This window comes from Protopterus annectens, chromosome 5.part0 (genome assembly GCF_019279795.1).
Source record: "Protopterus annectens isolate FY-2018-M chromosome 5.part0, PAN1.0, whole genome shotgun sequence".
Classification (NCBI taxonomy): Eukaryota; Metazoa; Chordata; order Ceratodontiformes; family Protopteridae; genus Protopterus; species Protopterus annectens.
The window spans coordinates 1,823,489,191-1,823,510,814 of NC_056735.1; the positions used below are offsets into that span (position 1 = coordinate 1,823,489,191).

The 21,624-nt window shown below is 38.9% G+C and overlaps 1 protein-coding gene across 1 annotated transcript in view; it reads right to left on the minus strand.

Annotated features, from left to right (window-relative positions):
* ADGRG7 (adhesion G protein-coupled receptor G7) overlaps positions 1-21,624 on the minus strand; it is a 974,993-nt gene that overhangs the window by 928,916 nt on the left and 24,453 nt on the right. The window lies entirely within an intron of this gene.

Consider the following 21,624-nt stretch of genomic DNA (forward strand, 5'->3'; position numbering starts at 1 on the left):
GGTGGTGCTGCGATAGCGTTGTCGCCTCACAGTAAGACGCTGTCTGATTTGATTCACAGCTAGAGCGTCTTCTGCGTGGAGACATGCGTGAATGGGCGTACCTTCGTTGAAGGTTGTGCGTCAGGGCTGGTAACACGGCACATAAAAATCAACTACCAATCATTAGCAGACTGGAGTTCCACTGTGGTGACCCCTAACTGGGAAAAGCCATGCACACCAGTCAACTAACCTGTATTGATCATAATGTCACATACAGGTATAGCAGTGTCCCTCCTAACATCTCCAGCAGAAGGTACAGTGTCAGGATGGTGTGTGTGATTACCCTCATAGAGTGCAGACATGTTCTGATAGTTTTACAAGTGTGTTTGTGCAGAACACTCTCTGATCACTCTAAATCACATATGTAATGTCAGAGACATGGGATTACTGGTGGTATTATTCTGATATTTTTCATGATTGTGCATTCTTCTTCTAATGTTGTCCATGAGCCTTTACCTATGTCCCACATGCTGGAGACCTCTGCTGAGATTACACTCATATCCAGGCAAATCAGTTTGCACAGCTTCACAAAATGCACCCTACCCCAATTGTATATAACATCCCTGATAAGTGTCCTCTGCATAGTTCATGTAAGGATGCTTATCTCACACAGACATCCTCCCCAGTGTGACAGTCACATAATACACATTTTCACAGTGCAGTCTAATCCCTACTGTACCATATTGATATGTGCTTGGTGTCACTGCTACAACCGTCTTGCATTGACATGCCCTCATCTGCTGTAAATTCACCTGTCTGCTTTCAAAGGGTTCATTCCTACAATTCATCTGTCCCTACTCAATAAACACACTTCCCCTGAGTGTTTATTCTACATGGCAGTCCATGTACCCTTAAAGATCATTTACACAACTTCAGTACAAAGTGCCAGGAATGGGATTTCACAATAATCTGAACTGTAGACACACTGTCCTGTAATGTGTTTGGACAATATGCTTAATCATACGTCTCAACTGTCCAGATTTTCACACAATGTCCAGATTTTTGCCTTTACATCTTTTGGTGTGTTCCTTATGAAATGTGTACTTTTTTGCTATATCACTGGGATGATCTCAGGACTGATGTGATTCAATAATTACATACATTTGAGTTTCAGACTTCAAATCCTTCAGAACATGTATCTTAACACAAACTCTGTTTATTGTAGTACAATTCTAAAGAACAAATATGTCAAATATGTCCCTATTTCTGGATCATTGTCCCCCCATTCTGTTGGCTTTTGTCCAGATGAGAGCTATCTGTTAAGCCCTGGTGATCATTGTGTCATTCTGTGCAAAACTGCGGACCTTCAGTGCTCTGACTTAAATAGGATTGTTATCCATGTTCACTTACATGGTTTAATGGCCAGGAACACTGTTGCCAGCCATGAAACCTCACTTACTTACATTTAAATGTGGTGTGTTCTATGAATATGCAATGAGCACTGCTGCTCACTCTGCATCACTGTGCACACATGCAACTCCATGTAGACTTCACACAAAGCCTACATGGAGTTTACTGAATCCCAGGGAAAGACTTCCAAAGAAAAGGATAAACAAAATCAGTTGCCACAGAATTCAAAAAGATTTTAAATTAACTTCTATGAGAAAAATTACACAAACAATATTCAACCAAGTATAAAATTAAGTAAAATAAAGTTGTTGCTCTGACCAGACCAGTTGTGAAAGTCAGTACAAAAGTTGGAATTACTTTAGATTGCATACAAATGAGCACAGCAGCTTCTGCTCACTACTGCTCCCAGTCACACCTCTTTTTAACAGTAAAGATCTATAAAATATAAACCTATATAGGATTGTTTCAGATAAACCCTGGAATGACCTCTCTGCAGTCTGTGTGAATTTATAACTGACTTGGCCGCTTGGGATGGCTAGAGTTTGTCTAAAACCCATCCTTTTTAACAACAAACAGTGGAAATTGGAGGGAAATCAACAAAATATAAATCAAAGTAAATCATCTTGTCTACAAACTGCCCCTTTCTTTCCACAAACAGTAAAAAACAGTGATAAAAATAAAATATAAATCAAAACAAATTTTCTCTTTGCAGGCTACTGCTCAGTCAATCACAAAGCAACACAGGATTATTTATATAATCTGTAGTACAAGAGAGCCATACATTCAGTTTCTTTTGGTCATGACTGCCTCCATGCATTTATATATGTTTTTTTTTTACCAGTACCTTTGCCTAAGTTCCTATTTTGTTTCTTACTTAACCATCATGTACAGAAATATGGTGCCCAACCTTCTGGCTGATGTAAACCACCATCCACAGATTCAGTTGTATGTAATATTGCTTAACTTAATTTTTATATAAGTTTGATCAGTTTTTATTCTATTTCTCTCTTTGTTGTGTACATTACTTTTTATCATAAGTGAGCATGTCACTGGCACTGTGGAACTCCTACTGGTTGATATCAGAGTATTGGTAGTCTTTGATGATGATGACAACAATGATGAAGAGACACAGTCTGGGTATGCAGGGGTCAGTATGACACTGAGGTTCTGACTCCCACATCCCCTGCCCCTATTTTAGACAGAGTCAGTATACCTATGCATATTTATGACATGGAGCCATCAGAGTTAGGACAGGTTAAGGGTGACACAGTTAATCTGGGTAGTGTAGTTACTCCAGTTGCAGAGCTGTCTGAGTCCCCCCAGCCATTGTGAGGGTGACAAACAACATATGGGTGTTAGTAGAGGTTCTTTTGAAGTTGGTGCATCAGTAGGTGCCATGAAAAGTATGATTATAGCCATCATGGAGGCACAGGCACATTCAATCAGGCCCTTGGAAGAGAAAGTGCAAGTATTAAATGCTGTGCATTCTGATGTGTGAGACTGCCTGAACTGGATGGGTGATGCCTTCAACAGGATGAATGACATTTGATCGAGCAGAGTCTATAATAGAACATCTGCTGGGGCAGGGTCAGCATCCATGTGGCTAGAGTGCCACTACTTTGTCAGGTGTTTTCCAACATGGCTGTGTCAGATCCTGCTCCCATAGTGGCAGTACTAACACTGTTCCATCAGTGACTGAGGTGTCCACACCGAGATGTGGTAGGCCACACGGTCATGGTTGTGGATATAGTTGTGATGAAAGCTCATCCAGCAGACATAATTCATGTTCAGGTATCACCCTGATATGTAGCCAGGGCCACAGAACTAGAAGTGCAACTTCTGACAGAAATAGTTCTTGAGGTCGAGGGTGATGATGGTGAACTGACTACTCTACCATGCATGACTCACACCTGTTCGAGATGTTGTGATGTATTGCTAGTGGAAGTGCTTTGTGTTCATGAAGACTCACACACATTAAAAGTCATCTTGCCCATACCACCACACGCACACACACACACACACACACACACACACACACACACACACACACACACACACACACACACACACACACACACAAGGTTTATAAACATTACTGCTGACTGATATAAATCTCTTGCTACTGGCTTTGACAATTGTATACTTGCTGCAAAATTTGTTTCTCACTCAAATACACTCACTTCTTTGGTGTCAGGCATGCCCTCCTGTATCCCGCACCCCCACCCTGTGTAAGTGATGAATGACCGTGTATTGCCCTTTGCACATTCCTTTGTGACTTAGGGTTGCCTATATGTCTGATGCACAGAGTGGATAGCTAATGCTTACTTACTCAGAAGCTTGTTTTAAAGTATTGTATTGCAAAATACATGCTTTATATGTATTTTTCTTGCTCAGTTATAAATGTTTTGTTATATTCTTCTTGACCTTCATTGTATTTGATGCGTTATTCTTAGTAATGCAGTCACACTAGATAGTTAATTCTTGCTTACTGCTGTACTTGTGCAAATGATGCTAACTTTGACCTGCTCACTGCTGGTTTAGGTACATTAATCAAATGAAATGCATGACGCACAATACTTTTAACACCGCTACTGAATTATTACTTAAGACACAGGCAAACATACATTTATACAAAAGAAAACAAACCATATTAACATGTTCCTAGTTACAAACATTATACATCATATATGTTTTTTTTTGTATAACTAGCATCAATCCAACATTACATAAATTGCTCAGTTTCTGCCTTTCCTTAAATAGCATTCCTTATCCAAAACATTATTCTGCATGTATTGTTCCAACAATTTCCATTTTTTCTATGTAATTTGTTCATTCCCATTTCTAAAGATCCCACTTCCATTTCCTTTATCTTTGTTACAACATTCAATACTTCAAATACAGTTGGTTTAGACTTTGATTTCCATTTTCAAGTAATTGCTTTTTGGCAGCTACCTGAATTGAACTTAGGAAGGCCTTATTGTGCCTAGGCAATTCAGATCTTGTATCCAGCTCAAAAAATATCATTTCCTTAGATGCATCCATTTTCTCATCCAATATTTCTGATTGCATAGTCTGTAGGGAAATGCTGAAGTCTGACAACTCATTACACCCCCGAAACGTGTTACCTCTTTGTTCTCCATCACACCTCCAACATTTATTATCTACCTAAGGAAAATTCTTTGGAGCCTTCTTGGGGTATGAAAATACTCATGCAAACACTTCCAAGCAAAGCCCCCCTAATCTTCTAGACTTTGTTGCACACATGGGAGCTATACATATGCCCTCACATTGTTTCCTTGTGAATTGCTTATCCAGTCTCTCTTTCCAATGTTTTCTAACCTCCTCTGATTGATTCCTATAGTTATTGTGCAATGGTATTATATGCCTTATTAATTTTCTCTTTTTAACAACAGCTTTTGTTATAGAGTCAACTAAAAACTCCACCAGAGCAGGTCTTTTACTTAAGATACCTCTATCCCTTTCTTTTTGCCTATATTCTGATATCAATCTCTGATAGGGAAGGCAGTCTCTAGCCTACAGTCCAAATATCTTCTTGGCCTCTTGCCATTCTATTACATTTTCCTCTCTAGTTATTTGCTGCAAATACCTTAGTTCCTTTGCAAGTTTCCTCCACTAAATTCTATCCCCGTTTCCTACTCCCTGTACCACTAGTTGCAATCATCCCTATCACCAAAATCTCCTTTCTCCTTTCTTGTGTTGGCCTTAGTTCTGAGAATACTTTCTGCTACTCTGGGTATATATTCTGATAATACTTTCTGCTACTCTGGGTATATAATATTCTGCATGACTGTTGTACTCTCTTTAAGTATTTGCATCTGAAATCCCACTCTCTCTTTATTTCCTGAATTTCTTCCCTGTTTCATCATCCTCTTCCACTCTGAATTATAACTTTCTTCTTGTGTCATGTATGTGAGCCTTAACTGTGTAGCTGTAAAATATCCCTTCAAGTCAGGTAATCCTAACCCCCCCCCCCCACTCTTTTGGAAGGATCAACTTATCCCATTTGACCCTTGCTGTCTTCCCCTTCCAGATAAATTCCTTCAACTCTTTATTAATTATTGTCCACCACTTCTCCTCTGGCTGATAAAAATAGGCCTGACTAGTATATAAAACTAAAAGGACTAAAACATTTTCATTGCTTGTATCCTGCTATTCATATCCATAAGTGAGAGCTTCCAGTTTTTCAGATTTTGGATTATCTTTTGTTCATAGGTTCATAGGTTCATACTAGGCCATCTGCCCTAGGGCATTTATAAGCCTAGCCAGAGTGTGTTTGGCTTTCGCCACCCATTTGAAATTAATTTTGCTATGCCCTTTTTCGAGGTTAGTATACTGTGCCTCTGTCTAACAGTGCCACAGAAGTGATACCCGGGGTAAACCTACAATCTCCCATCCAGTCCACTCATCAAGATTCCTCTTGAAGAGAGTCAATGAGGGACTCTGCCTAACCTGGACTGGGATTTTATTCCAGAGTGAAGAGAGCCTCTGGGTTATGAATCTGTCCCTCCAGCATGTCCTATTTATTTCAGTGCTGAGGTTCAAGTCTCTCGAGCACGTAGCTCGATGGGATTTGGATTTTCTGAGGTGCAGCATGTCCATTAATTCCGGGTTGGACATGGCTTTATACGTCAGGCACAGATCGCCTCTGAGCAGGCGGTATGCCACTGAGTAGAGCTGGAGTTTCTTTAACCGGGCAGTATATGGCATCTGTTTGAGCCCTTTGATCCTCTTGGTGAGGTACTTTTGGGGTCTTTCCAGTTGCTGCAGGTGTCTGGTAAGGTATATCCCAAAAGGGGCATTGTACTCAATTATGGGCCTGATGAGGGATGAGTAAAGAGGCACGATGACCTCCCCTGATCTAGATATGAATCCCTTCATGATTAGGTGGGCTATATAAAATGTTTTTCTAACCACTTTGGCCACGTGGTTGTCAAATGAGAGATTGCTATCAACTTGGGTCCCCAGGTCCCTAATTACTTCTTCTGTACTTAATGGATTACCACCTATGTGGTAATTTGTGGGCACTTTATTTTTGCCAAAGGGGATGACTATACACTTTTTGGCATTTAGCTTGAGGCCATGGCTCTGGCATCAGTTGTCTGCTTTTATGAGGCCCTTTTGGAGGATGCTTGTGTCGGCTGGAGAGTCGATTATGGCGCCCAGTTTGCAGTCATCTGCGAACTTGGTCAGCCACAGTCCTTCCGTGTTTGCCTGTACCGCCAAGAAATATATACCGAACAAGAGAGGTCCCAGGACTTAGCCTTGTGGGACGCCACTTGTAACTGGTTTGGAGTCTGACATGGCTCCAGCAATTCTAACCATGTGGGTTCTGTCCTTGAGCCAGTTTGCAACCCATCTAGTGACATAGGGGTTTATATTTAAGCTGGTGAGCTTATCTATAATGCCCGAGTGGGGTATTGTATCGAAGGCTTTTGCGAGGTCCAGGTAGGCTGTGTGGACCACCTTCCCCTCGTCAATGGCCTTGGTGACTGTTTCAAAGAAATCGACCAGGTTTAAGAGGCAGGATCTGCCCTTAACAAAGCCGAACTGGGTAGGATCCAGTGTCTGTAGGTCCCCAATATCTTTATTTATGAGGTCCATGATGATCCTTTCCATAGATTTGCAGACCAAGCTAGTCAGGCTTATGGGGCAATAGTTTCCAGGATCTGTTGAGGAACCACCTTTGTGGAGAGGGACAACTGTTGCTGTACGCCACTCTTTGGGTACATATCCTGTAGTAAGGCTGAGATTGAACAGTAGTTTTATGTTTGGGTTTAGCTCTTCTTGGAGATCATGTAGGACGCAGCCCGGGACACCGTCTGGTCCTATTGATGCTGTGTTTTTTGCTTTGGAGAGGGCGTCTCTTACCTGAGCATCTGAGATGTCAGGAGGGCAGCACTCTGCTGGGATAGATATTCGCCCTTTTGGTGGGGAGGGGGGGGAGAAGTTTGCGCTGCACCTGTCAGCTAGGATGTTGGCAATGTCTGTGGGTTCGGTGTATTTTTTGTAATTTTGGACTAATTTTGAGCATATCTGGGAATTCCCACCCAGGTTCCTAACATAACTAAAGAAAGCATTGTGATTATCCTTAGTGTCCTGTGCAATTTTTCTCTCGAAGCTGGCCTTAGACGATTTTATGAGTGTCCGTAGTTTTTTGCTAATACTGATCAGAGATGCCTTCCCTTTTTGGGATTTTGCTCTATCATGTAGTAGCTTCCTCCTTCTATTGTATAGTTTGTTTATGGCTGGGGTCCACCAGACAGGACGTCTGCTTTTGGAGGATTGGGTCTTGGTTTTATTTGGGATTGCATGATCCATGCATTCCTGAAGGTGTTCATAGAATGCGTTTATAAAGGATTCTGCGGTCTGGGCCGTATTTTCCACAGACCCAGGGGCTTTGAAGGATTCCACCTCAGTTTTGAGGAGTGTGAAATTTGCTTTAGAGAAGTTTTTCACTGTGGTTTTCTGGGCAGGGGGTGGGGTCGTGATGTGAATATCCAGTGAGATTAGTTTATGGTCTGATCTTGCTAGTGAGGGATACACTTCTGGTCTGGAGCATAGAGTCCCCATGTTGGTGATGATCAGGTCCAGTATGTTTTCCCCTCTTGTGGGAGTGGTAACAAGTTGTTCCATAGCATTTGAGTTTATAAATTTGTTAGATATTATGAATATAAGGATGAAAATAATTCTGTTGTAAATATGCTGAAAGAAAAAGCTTGCTTAAATGCTGAAACAGAGTTTAGTAATATGTGATCAGCAACCATACTAAATGACCATGACTTGGAAAATAAGGAATCTGCTGAATGGACATTTTTCCCTTACAGACTTAAAACAGGATGTATGCAAGAGCAAAAATGCAAAATCTGCTTTTAAAGAATGGACAATGACACTGTGGCAATGTGTTTCCTCAAAAATATGTTTTTCTGCATGGAAAACAGGACATGTTTATCAGCATTGGCACAAAAACAGATGTTCTTATACAAAGATCCAAATAGAATACAGGATGTTCACACTGTCAGAAAAGCTGGTCTCTTATAAAATTCAGCAAAAATGTGACAAGACATTGTTAAACAAGGAAGCCGAAAAATAATATCATTAAGTCAGCAGTTTGCGTCAGCATCTGCAACAATTAGTACTGTTTCTACAGGATGAGCAATTCTCCAAAATAGAATACCAAGAGGACTACAATTGTATATAAAGAGCTGTATGAATCCAGTTATGTTAGGGGTATGGTAGGGACACATTTGTCCTGAGGTAAATATTATATCTCTCACATCATCTGTACTATATGAGAAGTAAAGTGGAACAGTACTTTAAGCTGCAATGTTAGTCCATTTGGTTTATTATAAAAAAGTTATTTGTTACTGCTCTAAAGTTGATGCTGCAAAGTATATTCTCTCATCAGTGTATATTCTGCAAGTTTCTGTATGCAACAGACTGTGAATGCAAATATAACCAGACTTTGAATTTTAGCAGAATCCAGCCAGCAAGGTTGAGTGTCTTAAGAAGACTTCAAATCCATCACAGCAAGCAGTAAGCTCCATATAATTTTTCAAAATTCTGGGAACCTTTGGGCTAGGGTGTTGGAGCTACAGTAATGCTCCCAGTCTATGTTTGGGTAGTTGAAGTCACCCAATATAATGGTGTTTGGAGAGACCTTCATATTTTCCAGTGTTCTCAGGAAGGCCAAGTGGGGTTCCTGGGTTTGATAGGGTGGTCTGTAGCAAGTATAAACTGGAAGGCAGTTTTACCCACTGCTAGTTGCACATGGATAGTCTCTGATGCTTCGTGCTGTGCCACCAACCTGGAGGTGTGGGTATCTTTGACGAATATTGATACTCCCCCTCCTTTTGTGGTTCAGTCCATGTTTTGGGGCCGAAAAGCATGGTATGAGGTATAACCCGGTAGTGCTGGGGTGCTCTCGGGAGCCTTGAACCAGGTTTTTGTTACTGCATAGATATCGATGTTCTCCATGCTAAGGAGAGTTTCGAGTCCATGCATCTTGAGGTTTAGACTTCTGGCATTGAGTAGCATTACTCTTAGTTTCTTATCCCTTGTGATACCTATGGAGGTGGGTTTGTCTTTTGAGCCTTGCCTAAAAAAGGCACTATGGGAGTAGCAAGAGCCTTTTCCAATATCCGAAAGCCCAGGGGTGACAGGTGCAAGCCATCCCTAGCGAAGCATCGTGGCTTGCCGAGCATGTCATCCCAGGCTGACAGGCATAGGATCCCCTTTGAATGACACCAATACTTAAGCCAATTGTTAAAATTGATCATCTTATCTTCATATTGTGGCATCATTCTTGGTGAGGATAAGATGCTACTCAAGGTCAGGGTCATACCGGCCTGGGCTACATGCTCAGAGAGCTCCTCTATGTCTCTTTTCATGCAGTCCAGGGAGGTACGTCTCAGGTCATTCACACCAGCATGGACAATGACTGAGTCATATTTGTACTTGCCTTGGAGTGACCTGAGTGCGTGTGTTATGTGGTGGATCCTAGCGCCCGACAGGCAGCTCACCATGACCTTCTCCTTGTTCAGCCTTGTGAGCGGGACGTCAGTGTGCCTGACGATAGAGTCACCTACTACAAGTGTATCAGGTGTGTTGTTTAGCCTTAATGGCTGTGACTGTTTGGCACACTGGCTTTGTGAGCTATGTGATGCACGTGTTTTGTTTTGGGGTAGCGGTTGCTTGGGTGTCTGCTTTGGAGGTCTCTGCTGCTTAGGCAGATTTTTATTTAGAGCCTCCGAGTATGTTTTTGTGTGTTTATGTGTTTGGTTTGCTGTCGTGGTAGGTCTATGTGAGACTGGAATTGTAGTGAGTCTGGTTTCCTTCTCCTCCTGACTGGTTACACCAGTACTGAGTTGAGAGAGCTTAGCCTCCAGTTTGGCTATATGGTTGCATCTCTCACATGTGTTGGAGTTTGTTGGGAGGAGGAGAGGGTTGTCTGTGTACATGAGGCAGTTGTAACATTGCCTCAAGATTCCCAAATTCACCAGCTGGACCGGAGAGGAGATTGACGACTGACCTTTGGACATGCTAGAATAGTATTGGGAATTACTTTATAATTGAAACAAAGGGCCAATGGGGAACAAGGTACTCAAGGGGAGTTTGTGAGGGTGTAGTGCTTTTAATTTTTTAGTGCTGACTTAGTGAGCAAGTGCTAGGTAACTTAAATGCAATGTGTTACAGGTAACTTAAATGCAAAAACAACAAACAGTAACTTTCTTTCAAGTGAAACAAGGAAATAAGTTTAGTCTCTTCCCACATATCTTTAGCTGCCATAACATAATTCTTTTTCAACCTTACTCCAAACTACTTCATTTTATCAAATCCCCATATCTATGGATATTGCCAGACTAACTTATGTGTGGGGACATAGTTTACAGTTATAGCCTTTGTTTTATCTTCATTAATTTTATATCCTGAAAATACATAAAAGTGTCTCCAGATGTTCCACTACACTGAGATGCCCTTTTTTGGTTTTATTAGGTATAAAATAATATAATATGCAAATAAAGTCAACTTTTCTTGACTACCACACTAATCATATCCTTGAATTACTGAGTCCCTTGTTTTCTTTGCCAATGTCTCTAAATATAAAGCAAATAACAAACGGAAAAGAGGACACCCCTGCCTGGTTTCTATGTTCAAACATAATTTGTCAGAGTCTCACTTTAATTTTTGCTTCTGATGCATCATATATTCTGTGATGCTCAGTACTGGGCAGAATCCTATATACACATTACATAACTCATTTATGAGGTAATGCTGACATTACTGTACAGCTGAGCCGCGTTTCAACTTAGTGACATAAATATTTGCATATCTGAGTATAAATTTATTTATATATATATAATATTTGTAAAGTTTCTGCACTTAACTCATTAATACTGCACCTATGACATGTGTCTCTGGGTGTTGACTCTGTCTGATGCTTAAAGACAATAACCATTGCATGGTTAAGTGAAAGTTGAGGGCTTAGCAGGCATCAGTTTTAATATTTGTATGTGCTTAGTATCTTAGTTTTTCAGTTAGGTGGTAACTGTTTGTGCTATCCTTTGCCTGTTAGCCACAGCTATGGCATATTGTATACATCTACACCTGCCATTAACATCTGCAGCTGGCGGTTCTTCCTCATACTCATCATCTGTATCAGTTGGAGCTGCTGGTCATGCTTGTGGTTGGGAAACTGTGGTTCTGGTTCTTGTTGATGCTGTTTCTTGAGAATCATACTGTGCAACTTAGCATAGACTGGCAGTATTTTGATAAGGATGGCTGGGTCACACAGTAGGGCACCTCCTGATGTGTATATACACTTGAACCTTGATTTGAGCAAACCAGTACATGTTCAATTGTATTCCTAGTTTGAGCATGGGCATCACTGTATTCTTGCTCAGCTGGATTGTGTGGGGTTATCATGGGTGACATGAGTCAAGGTTCTGGTGCGTGACCTGCATCCCCCACTAGATTTCCTTGTGGAAAGTCACCCCAGCAACCCTGTGTACAAGTCACAGGTATGCCATATGTATGAGTTATGGAAACTGCCAGGGTTACCTGCACACACATTGTAGATGATCCCCTGGGCATTAGAGACAACCTGACAATTAACAGAGTGCTGTTCTTTTCTGTTGATGTACCTCCCTCCCTACTCACCAGGTGGGGCTTTAATATCTATGTATGCTCCAATCCATGGTCCCTAGAGCCTCAGAGAAGTATGCTATGGCACAGAATTTTTGCATGGTTGCTCTCTCCTCTGTGGTAAGTGGAAAGCCAATATGATTCCTTGCATGCTGTAGCACTGCATTTAGCAACTGACATAAGACTCTAGAAGCTGATACCTGTAACACCCTTAATATATCCCTGTGGGTCTTTGGAAAGTACCTGTAGCATATATATTTAATGGTACACATACCTTGGTTTCCACTGGGATGGGCTTTCCACAATTTCCCTGGGACTCAGTAGGGAATAGCAAAGGTTGCATGTTTCCTCTACTGCATCCCTGTCCACCCTCTATCACTCTACAGTTTCTGCATCATGCAGTCCATGATAAGTGAAATGGTGTCTGAACACCTTTCTCCTTCCTGGCTGAGGTCTGGCAGCAGCAGCACCTTGAATTAAAGCTTGTTGCACATACAGGTTAGTGATGGCAGTAGCAACCCCTAATATTTTTAATAAGTGTCTTTGTGGTTGTATTCCAAAGAGTTTTGGATTTCAGGGCAAAAGTCCATACTTAGTGTACACACTCACTTTATAAATTCCTGAATAGCTCTGCCATGTTGGATTGCTTAATTAGTGTTTACTGCAGCTACTTATGCCTTCATTAGCATATTGTGCTACTTGCCCTTGTTTTCAGGGCAGACTCAAAGTGCAGAGCTGCTTAATAAATACCCAATAGCGAGCTATTGTGTGGATGGTGCACAAACGATAGCAGAGCTAAGTGCAGGCGTTTATGAATCTGACCCTTTTATATCATGCACATGGTATAGCTTGGCTTGTATGTGGGTGCATGTTTATTCAGGTTGACCTCTCTATGCAACAAAGAGTGCTCCTTTAGAACATTATGTTGCTTTCCTGTCTTTTAATTTTAACATATGCCTTCATTTTGCAGTTTCAGTCTGAGCTGCTTGTCCATACCACTTCACTTTATATTTCACAATGTTCAGCAATGTATGAAATCTCGTCATTAAAGCTTTACTAAACATCAGAATGCATATGGTTTCTCCTCTTGTGGGATGTGTCAATCTTAGGTAGCATCTTACCACAGCAAACACTGGCTGTCTCCATGTGACTATTTTCTATTCTACCTGTTTTCCAACATTAGCTACAAAAGATTCCATCATGACTAAAAAATGTCACATTTCTATGATGGATACTTTGTTTTTCTCAAAATTATTTAAAATGATTGCTGATAAAAATGTGAATCACAAACTGGTGTTAAATTACTGTGTTGACCAGCTGTGAGGTTGAATCCCACCAGTGGTCGCCACTGTGAAATATTGAGATCAGCTGGTGAGATTTGGAAGCTTATCACTGGTAACCATAGTGACAAATATTTTATGGATTGGGGTTACAGTGCTTGGATCCACTCTAATGTCCACAACTAGATTTAGCTTTAGTCTAAAAAACTTAAATCTGATGTTCAAGAGTGGTATGGTCACTCAAATCATATCAAGACTACTAAGCAAATTAATGTGTATAAAAGTTCAAACATGCAAATCCCTAAACAACTCACAAAGTACAACTTGGCCACAAGAGAATGGAGGAAACATGCACTGGCCCTGATCATGGGCTACACCATTCACACCCAAAATAGGCTTCACAATGAACATTTCAGCTTGTTACCAGTTAACAATAAATATTCTGTCATTCATTAATAAATAAGTAAATGGACAACCAACCACAAGTTTTAAAACTGAATAAATAAAAATACTTTACTTAGAAAAGAATAAGGTAAGCAATACAGTCAGTCAACAGTTAGTATACAGAGAAACAGGAAAATAACAGGGAAATAGAAATAATCCTTTTGAAAAAAACATATTACTAGAAATAAAAAAAGCTAAGCTAAACCTTTTCCTCAATTTCTTACTGAAATAATCACCAAATCATACATTAATTCTGGATGAATTTTCAGAACATATTGACGTCAGAGACAAAGCTGTAAATAAATCAATTCATACCACAGCTCTGGGATAGTACTATTTCACAACTATTCACTTTTCTTTCCCTTTTATTTTGCTGCATTCAGCTACAGATTGTTTAAACTTTATATAGTTTCCACAGATGCAATTGAGCAGAATTTCACATTTGCGTACTAATGTGTTCATTTTGCCTGGCACTGGCTAGCTACTTTCTTTACAGAATTTCTTACATTCAAAATTGCTTTCGCAGTTTGTTAGCTTTATGACTTATGAAGATTCAAATGGTATCTAATCACAGGTCAGAACAACTTACAGCCTATTTCACATGATTGCAATACATTTCATATCCTGTGTATTACTATGATTTTCCAGCAGAAACAAGTTAAAGCTTCTATTACAAATTTATATAGATTTTAAAGTTACAAAAAAGTTCACACGTTTCCACATCTTTCCATGACACTGAAAAAGACTCATATTGCAGATTAAATCATATTATTTTAGTATACCTGTCTCATCTTTTCTGAGACTTAAGAGCAGGTCACATATCTAATGCAGTCTGATTCAAAAAACATTGGCATATTTATTCTTAAACTTCACAAGTGGTAAGCCAAACATGGAGTAAAATGCCTAGAACTGAATCGTAATGCTTGAGGAAGTAAATTCCAAGTGTTCAAGAACAGGAAACCTGAAAAGCTCATCCTTTAAAATCAATAGATAATCAGTAATATTTAATGGGCCACAACAATCAGTAATTTACTGCTTGAGATAATTTGGACAATTCAGATGTACAGACTGGTATACCCTCACTCTTCATGGTGTTCGTGTAGTAAAAGGAATATTTATGATTTTGTTTCTCGGTCATGGCATCCATGCATAAGAACCATAATCCTTCTTTTTACTGCTCCCAAGTGAGCTACATCTGCACTCTCATGTCCCCCTATCTTTAACATTTGTAGAATTATTAGTCTTGTACCCTTTAACAGACAGTTAATATTTACTGAATGTCTAAAGACCCCTGTCTTTCTTATCATAGAAGCTGGTCATGAAAATTTGTTTTCCTGTTACAACACTGGATCTTTTTAGCTTTTGTTACTATTTCATTTAGACTCATTCAGAGTACTTGATGCAGCATGCTGTGTTACCTGATTAGTACATTCTTCTTCCAGTTTATCATGACTTTCCCCTTGCTTTATTTTGCTTGTGGGATATCTCTGGATGTAATCAGTTCTGTTCCCTTTCCCTTTTATGTACATCTTTGAAATTATATGACTTTAGCATAGGTGGCCACGTTTTATCCAAAGAATAGACTAGGAGTTTAAATCATTAGACATTGTTTCAAGTGGTTTGTGATCTATTAGGTAACATTCTCTGCAAAATTAGCATATATGAACATTTTTAGAAGTCTAGACTATAGCAGGTGCCTCTTTATCTCTCAGGGAAAACAGCTGCTATGTCAGATCTGCTGATGTGTTTTTACCTTCTGTCAGTTGGTGTCTAGCTTAGAATTACTCTGCTAAGGCCTAGAGAACTAACATCAGTGATAAGACAATTTAAATTAAACTTTGCTTCAGTAGTTCAAATGATTTTTCCTATATTTCTTTCTATAAAAATGGTGAATCTCTCTTGTGAAGTCCCTCATAGGTGATGTGATGCTACAACATTTTAAGAAATGTTGACATGTAATCTGCTACGTCTAGAGAACTTTTCGCCTGTTTTTTATTACCAGTTGGTGGCATGTCATGTAATGCCTTAATCTTATTTGGGTCCAGTTACACTACTTGAAAATAGAAAACTACAAAACTCAAGAAATGATTTGTCAAATTCATATTAGTGTCAAATTATTTTGTGTAAGTTTGCCTAGCTTTACTCAGAGAATGGATAGTTAATTAAATAATCAATCATTGGTTAACTAGGTAAATGAGCAGGACAAAAAAAAACTTTTCAGCCATGATCTGGGTTTTAAGTATAAAAAAGAATAAACATAAATTTAGTTTTCTCACTTTGAGAAAGAGAAAGCTACATACATTATGGTTCTGTTTAAGCAAGTAGTTGGAAATTATGTATGAACAGTGAAGTAGAAGTAACACACTGCTTTTGCAAAAATGAAGTGAATTACTCGATGACAAGGAGGACAAAAGAGAAGGTACACATGGGGTGGGGGTGACTAAACATGTTAAATGAGATGAGAGATTGTAAGCAAGAGAAAATTATATTTGTTAGTCAAAATTACTGGAATCAGACAGGTATTTTATAAGGACTTTTTCAAAGGATGGGAGATTAGGACAATTTTTAATGTCTAGTAGAAGAGAGTTTTAGGGAGAGTGTAGTGGAGTTTTATGTACTTTTTATAATCTTTCCATTAATGGTTTGTGATGAAGCCTTATCATTTTATTTATGTAATATTATCTTTCTACTTCTTAATGGTCAGTTTGTATGTAAATTCTTTTAGTTGGCATTTGGACTGATGACAGTTAATGCTCAGTGTGGAGTTTGATTAACCAACTACTGCTTTACATTGCTGACTGGTGATGATAAAACAAACAAATATCAGTGGTAACATGACCAGGCATGGTTCCATTTTTCATGGCATATCCATGATGGAAATAACTTCATTTTGTACAGTGTAGTAGATACAGTGTTTTATAGAGAAGGTTATAAATGACCTAGCAGTGCATATATAGTGAAGTGTAGCCTTATCCCTACTATTGTGCAATCTTGGAATTAGAATATTTAAACATGAAAGGAGGGGGATGCAGGAGTCTTAGTTTTTGTTCCAGGTCCTTTAATCAATTGCAAGTGACAATTTGATTTATTTCTCTTTTATTTTATTTTATTTTATTCTATTTTGTTCGTTGTTTGTATTTTTTGTGCATATTTTATTAAATGCATAAACTAATCCTATACATAGACTCCCTACCATAAACTATAAAGAGTGTAGTATATAAAGACCTTCTATTGTGAAAAATAAGAAAGTGCTCCTCTTTCTGACCCTCTGCTATGATTTTTAAAGGGCAGTGTTGTAACTTTTAACATTTTAACACTTGGAGGTTGAGCGGTATGACACACACACACACACACACACACACACACACACACACACACACACACACACACACACACACATGCACACACGAACGTATGTGCACTGTATACATACACATGGACATTCCTCGGATAGGTGGGCTGATGTCAGCTGCTCACTGTCATCCTCGACCTTAGATTCCCTCTATCACCCATGCTGCTAACTGAGCACAGGCCATCTTTGGTGCAGTAAGGGCTTTATCCCTCTGCAGCACAGGGCAGCTGTGTGTCATCTATTTTTGGGCTAAAAATGTGGAGTTAACTTTTAATAGTACTAAGAGCTATGTCATGTTTTTTTGGAAAATCATTGCCTTGTCAGATACTTGCTTTGAATGGTGATATTGTCCTTGTTGTCAGGAAAGTAAAATAACTCACTATAATTACAAATAACTTAAATAACAAGTTTTCTTTTAAGGAACATGCCCTTTATATAGAAAATAAAATTAAGAAGCAGAGAGGGTTGCTATTCAGATTTATTACACGGGATGTTACTACTCTTTGAAACCTATTTAAGTCTAACATTTGCCCAGTCTGTAAGAACAACACACCTTTTGTGCATACAACTTAACTGATATATAAATATGCTTGAAATGGTCCTGAGAAAATTTTCTAAAAAACTCAATTCACAGAGAAAGATTAGTAAAAATGAATACATTTAGTGCAAAGTATCACAGTATCCATATGTTTAAAAATAGGCCATACTCTAATATGTTTTTTTGTTAACTATGATAAACATTCAAAACTCTGTACTTTGTATATACTGCAGGATACAGCTATAGAAATGTTAAAACTTTTACTTTCTAAACTATAATGTACTGCCAACAGTGAAATTAATAATACATATCAAAGATGATGGAGTTGGCATTGTGTAGTAATATATTCTTATTTAAAGGCAAGTTTTACAGTTGTAGCTATGGGAATAAATGCAGCCTGATCATTTGCAAAATTAACGATGAGACAATGAAAAATGAATATTTGTACAATAGTGTTCTCTGGTTGCATTCTATGTTAATTTTATTGATGATTTATTCATCTTGTGGAGTGATCTTTGAGCTCAAGAATTTCTGGAAGAAATGGAAAGTAATATTGATTTCATAAGATTTGAGAGTTTTATAGGTAGAAGTTCCATTTACTAGCTGTTAGATGTTCCTTTTTTTAGATTCAGCTAACGAGTTACAGACTTCCATTTTTGGGAAGAACATAAGCACTTGTGCATTTGCACAATGATAGCTTTCATCTACAATATATAAAAAAACGTAACTAAGGGACAGTTCATCAGATTCAGTAATATATTAATGATGACATTCTTTTTAACAAAGATATGAGCAATTTTAAACAGATGTTTAAATTGGGTTATGATGAAATGTTCCAAAGACATGCAGTAGGTGGACTGGACACTGTAAACTGTCAATAGGTGTGGGTGTGCATGCAAGTATGTGGTGTGGGAGAATTACTACGGCAGAGCTAGAGACTAAATGTGTAAACCTTGTCCCAAGATGATTGTCACTATTGAAGTGACACCCTGATCCCATGAGCAAAAAATGGGAAAAAAGGGTTGTGGATGGATGGATGAAATGTGGGTGGAAAATATCTTGAGTGAAGTCATTAGTAGAAGGAAAGATTGTTACCAAATTATTATTACTTTAGGAAAACAAATAACCCAGTCAGGTTAGGGTTAAGGAAAAGTATTAGTAGGTTACCTCTACTGTAATGTCTGACGATTACTGGTTTATCAAAAAGTTATTTTTTTTAACTGATCATTGGTAGATTTTTAAAGATAGTGACAATGTGTATACGGTAGTAGGTGAATATCCTAAATTTGTACACAATAAAGGTTTGAATTAAAACATTTTCATTCAGAAAAAAATAGGGAGACCTGCAGTAATGTTAACAACTCTCTATTGCATTTGACTTTTGATGGAAAAGCATACAGGATAAAGGGACATTACAATTGTCATGCAATATAGCATGCATGGCAATGAGTTCTGCCTGGGGCAACACTATGAAGAGAAGAAAATACTGAAGCTGCCATAGCATATTTATGGGCACATTTATACCACTAAGACCAAATATGCTAATAATACTCTACATAAACATACTGTGGTACATGAAAAATATAAAAAGTGCCAGTTTATCTAAAGCTGACTTACACTTAAAGCGGGTGACTTAACAGCAGCAAATGGCATTAAATGCAATTTGTAAATGGGTTGCAATAAGTAGACAAGCATTAAGCATTTATTAAAGCTAACGCCATAAACCTCCTTCCACCATTTCTACTTCATTACTACTCCATCCATGCATCCTCAACTCCTTTTCCCATTTTTGCCCATGGGGTCGGGGTGTCACTTCAACAGAGGCAATCATCTAAAGCCAAGGTGTGCACTGCCAGGTGGCTAGCCCTGCCATGGTAATTCATTCATACCGCACACGCATACACACACCCACACCTAGGGTGAATTTGGAGTGTCCAGTCTACCTACTGCATGTCTTTGGAGTATGAGAGGAAACCAGAGCACCCAGTGGGACACAAGGAGGGCATGCAGACTCCACACAGAAGGCACCCCGGCCAAGAACTCAACTGAGGAACCTCTTGCTGTGAGATGACAATGTTAACTGCTGCACCACTGTGCTGCCCATACCTCTTATTATCACTATTATTTTAAATGTTTTCATATATATTTATATATTACTTTAAAGTTATATTTTTTAAATACTTAAACCACAGAATCTCCATGATAACAAAACATAATTTATTGACACTGTTTAATTGGCTGAGAAGTGTTACATGATTTCTGGAAAGATATTCAAGCAGTTATTATAGATTGGTTTGTTCTGATGAAGTCTCTCTTGATATGTGGGTAACAGGTGCTAAACCTGTTAATTATTAAATTTATTTCACCATTTCAGAATATTTTTTAGTTTTCTTATTTAATGCTTGCACTATAGACACTCCTATCAAGTGTGTTTGGAAATTTGAAAGTGAAACAAATCATTGTTGTGACATAGCTACATTGTATAAAGTACTTTCTGTCTTGTTTTGTTTTAGGGAGTAAAGAGGAATATGGCCAGATTTAGAGTTCCTTCAGAGAATTTCTCTGGTTCAAAGGAAGAATTATTTTAGGGAATCATTTCCACCATCATTTAAACCTGAAATATAATGATATGAGTTGTAAAATTTGCCTGCAAGATGCATTTATGATGTCACAGATACCATGTTCCCCTTCATCTCTTCAGCAGTCCTAACGCGTTATGAAGCATTGTACTTGGTATATCCACCTGGGAGCCAATATCTTGAATTTAATCCAAAGCAGCATCCTGATACACGTTAATATGAGGCTTATAATTTAAATATTTTTCCTCATGGACAGGGTGGAAAAAGTATAAACCTCCCCATGCCTATCTACAATTTTAAACTACATGCTTAATGGCAGGAGTCCCAAATGACAGGTTTCTGATTCTGGGATTTACCATTGCACCCACTGTGTCTGTGTTTGCACTGTGTTCACTATACTTTCTAGCTAACCTTCTGGGGCCCAATCTCAGTTGATGTGTGTGTGCAGAGGTCTGAGTGTGCAGGTGTTGCTTATTCTCTTTCATTATATCCTTACAGCATTGAAGCACATGGTTTTAGGGTATGAATGTGCTGCATCTGCACTTCTTCATCTCATTCATCAGGTGCATTACCTGAGGAAAAGTAATGCCGTTTGAAGGTAACTCTAATGACACTGGCTAGGAATTTTCTTCTTCAGTAAAATACTAAACCACTGCCATGTAGTGTTCTTTCTTTTCTTCTTCAGAATCTACTGATTCTTTGTCTTTTTCTCTTCAAATATGAAGACAAGATGCCTGCATGTCAGGAATTTCTAAGGTGGAGGATTGGAGTTTATCACTGAGATGACTGGTAAAAGATGTGCCTGGTTTTCATGACTAGCCACTCAATAAATATGTCTGCTAATTTCTTATAATTTTTAATTGACTTTAACAGGTGAAAGTGAGATGACCTTTGCATGTTGCATCTTTACTGCTTCTCACTGTCCTATAGGAAATTCTCATTTGTGTGTGGAGACCTATGAAGATAATTCATCCTCTATGAAGGCTGCTAAAGCATTTAGAGAATTGCACTCTGTAGTTTTGATTAGTTTTTGCACAGTGAGGTCTCAGGATTTTTTTTTTATTTTCACTCTTTAAGTTTAATGTCACCCATGGAGCAAGGAAGTATTTATTTGACTTATACTCAGTTAGAAAAACTGATGGTGCACAATCTAGGCCGCGCAGTGGTACAGCGGTAGCATTGTCACCTCACAGCAAGAGGTTCTCCGGTTCAATTCTTGGCTGGGGTGCCTTCTGTGTGGAGTTTGCATGTCCTCCCTGCGTTCATGTGAATTTCCTCCAGGTACTCTGGTTTCCTCCCACATTACAAAGACATGCTTCAGGAGCATTTCTCCCTGGGCCTCTGCTGAAAATCAGCTTCGTTCCAAGTCAGACTTTCCTG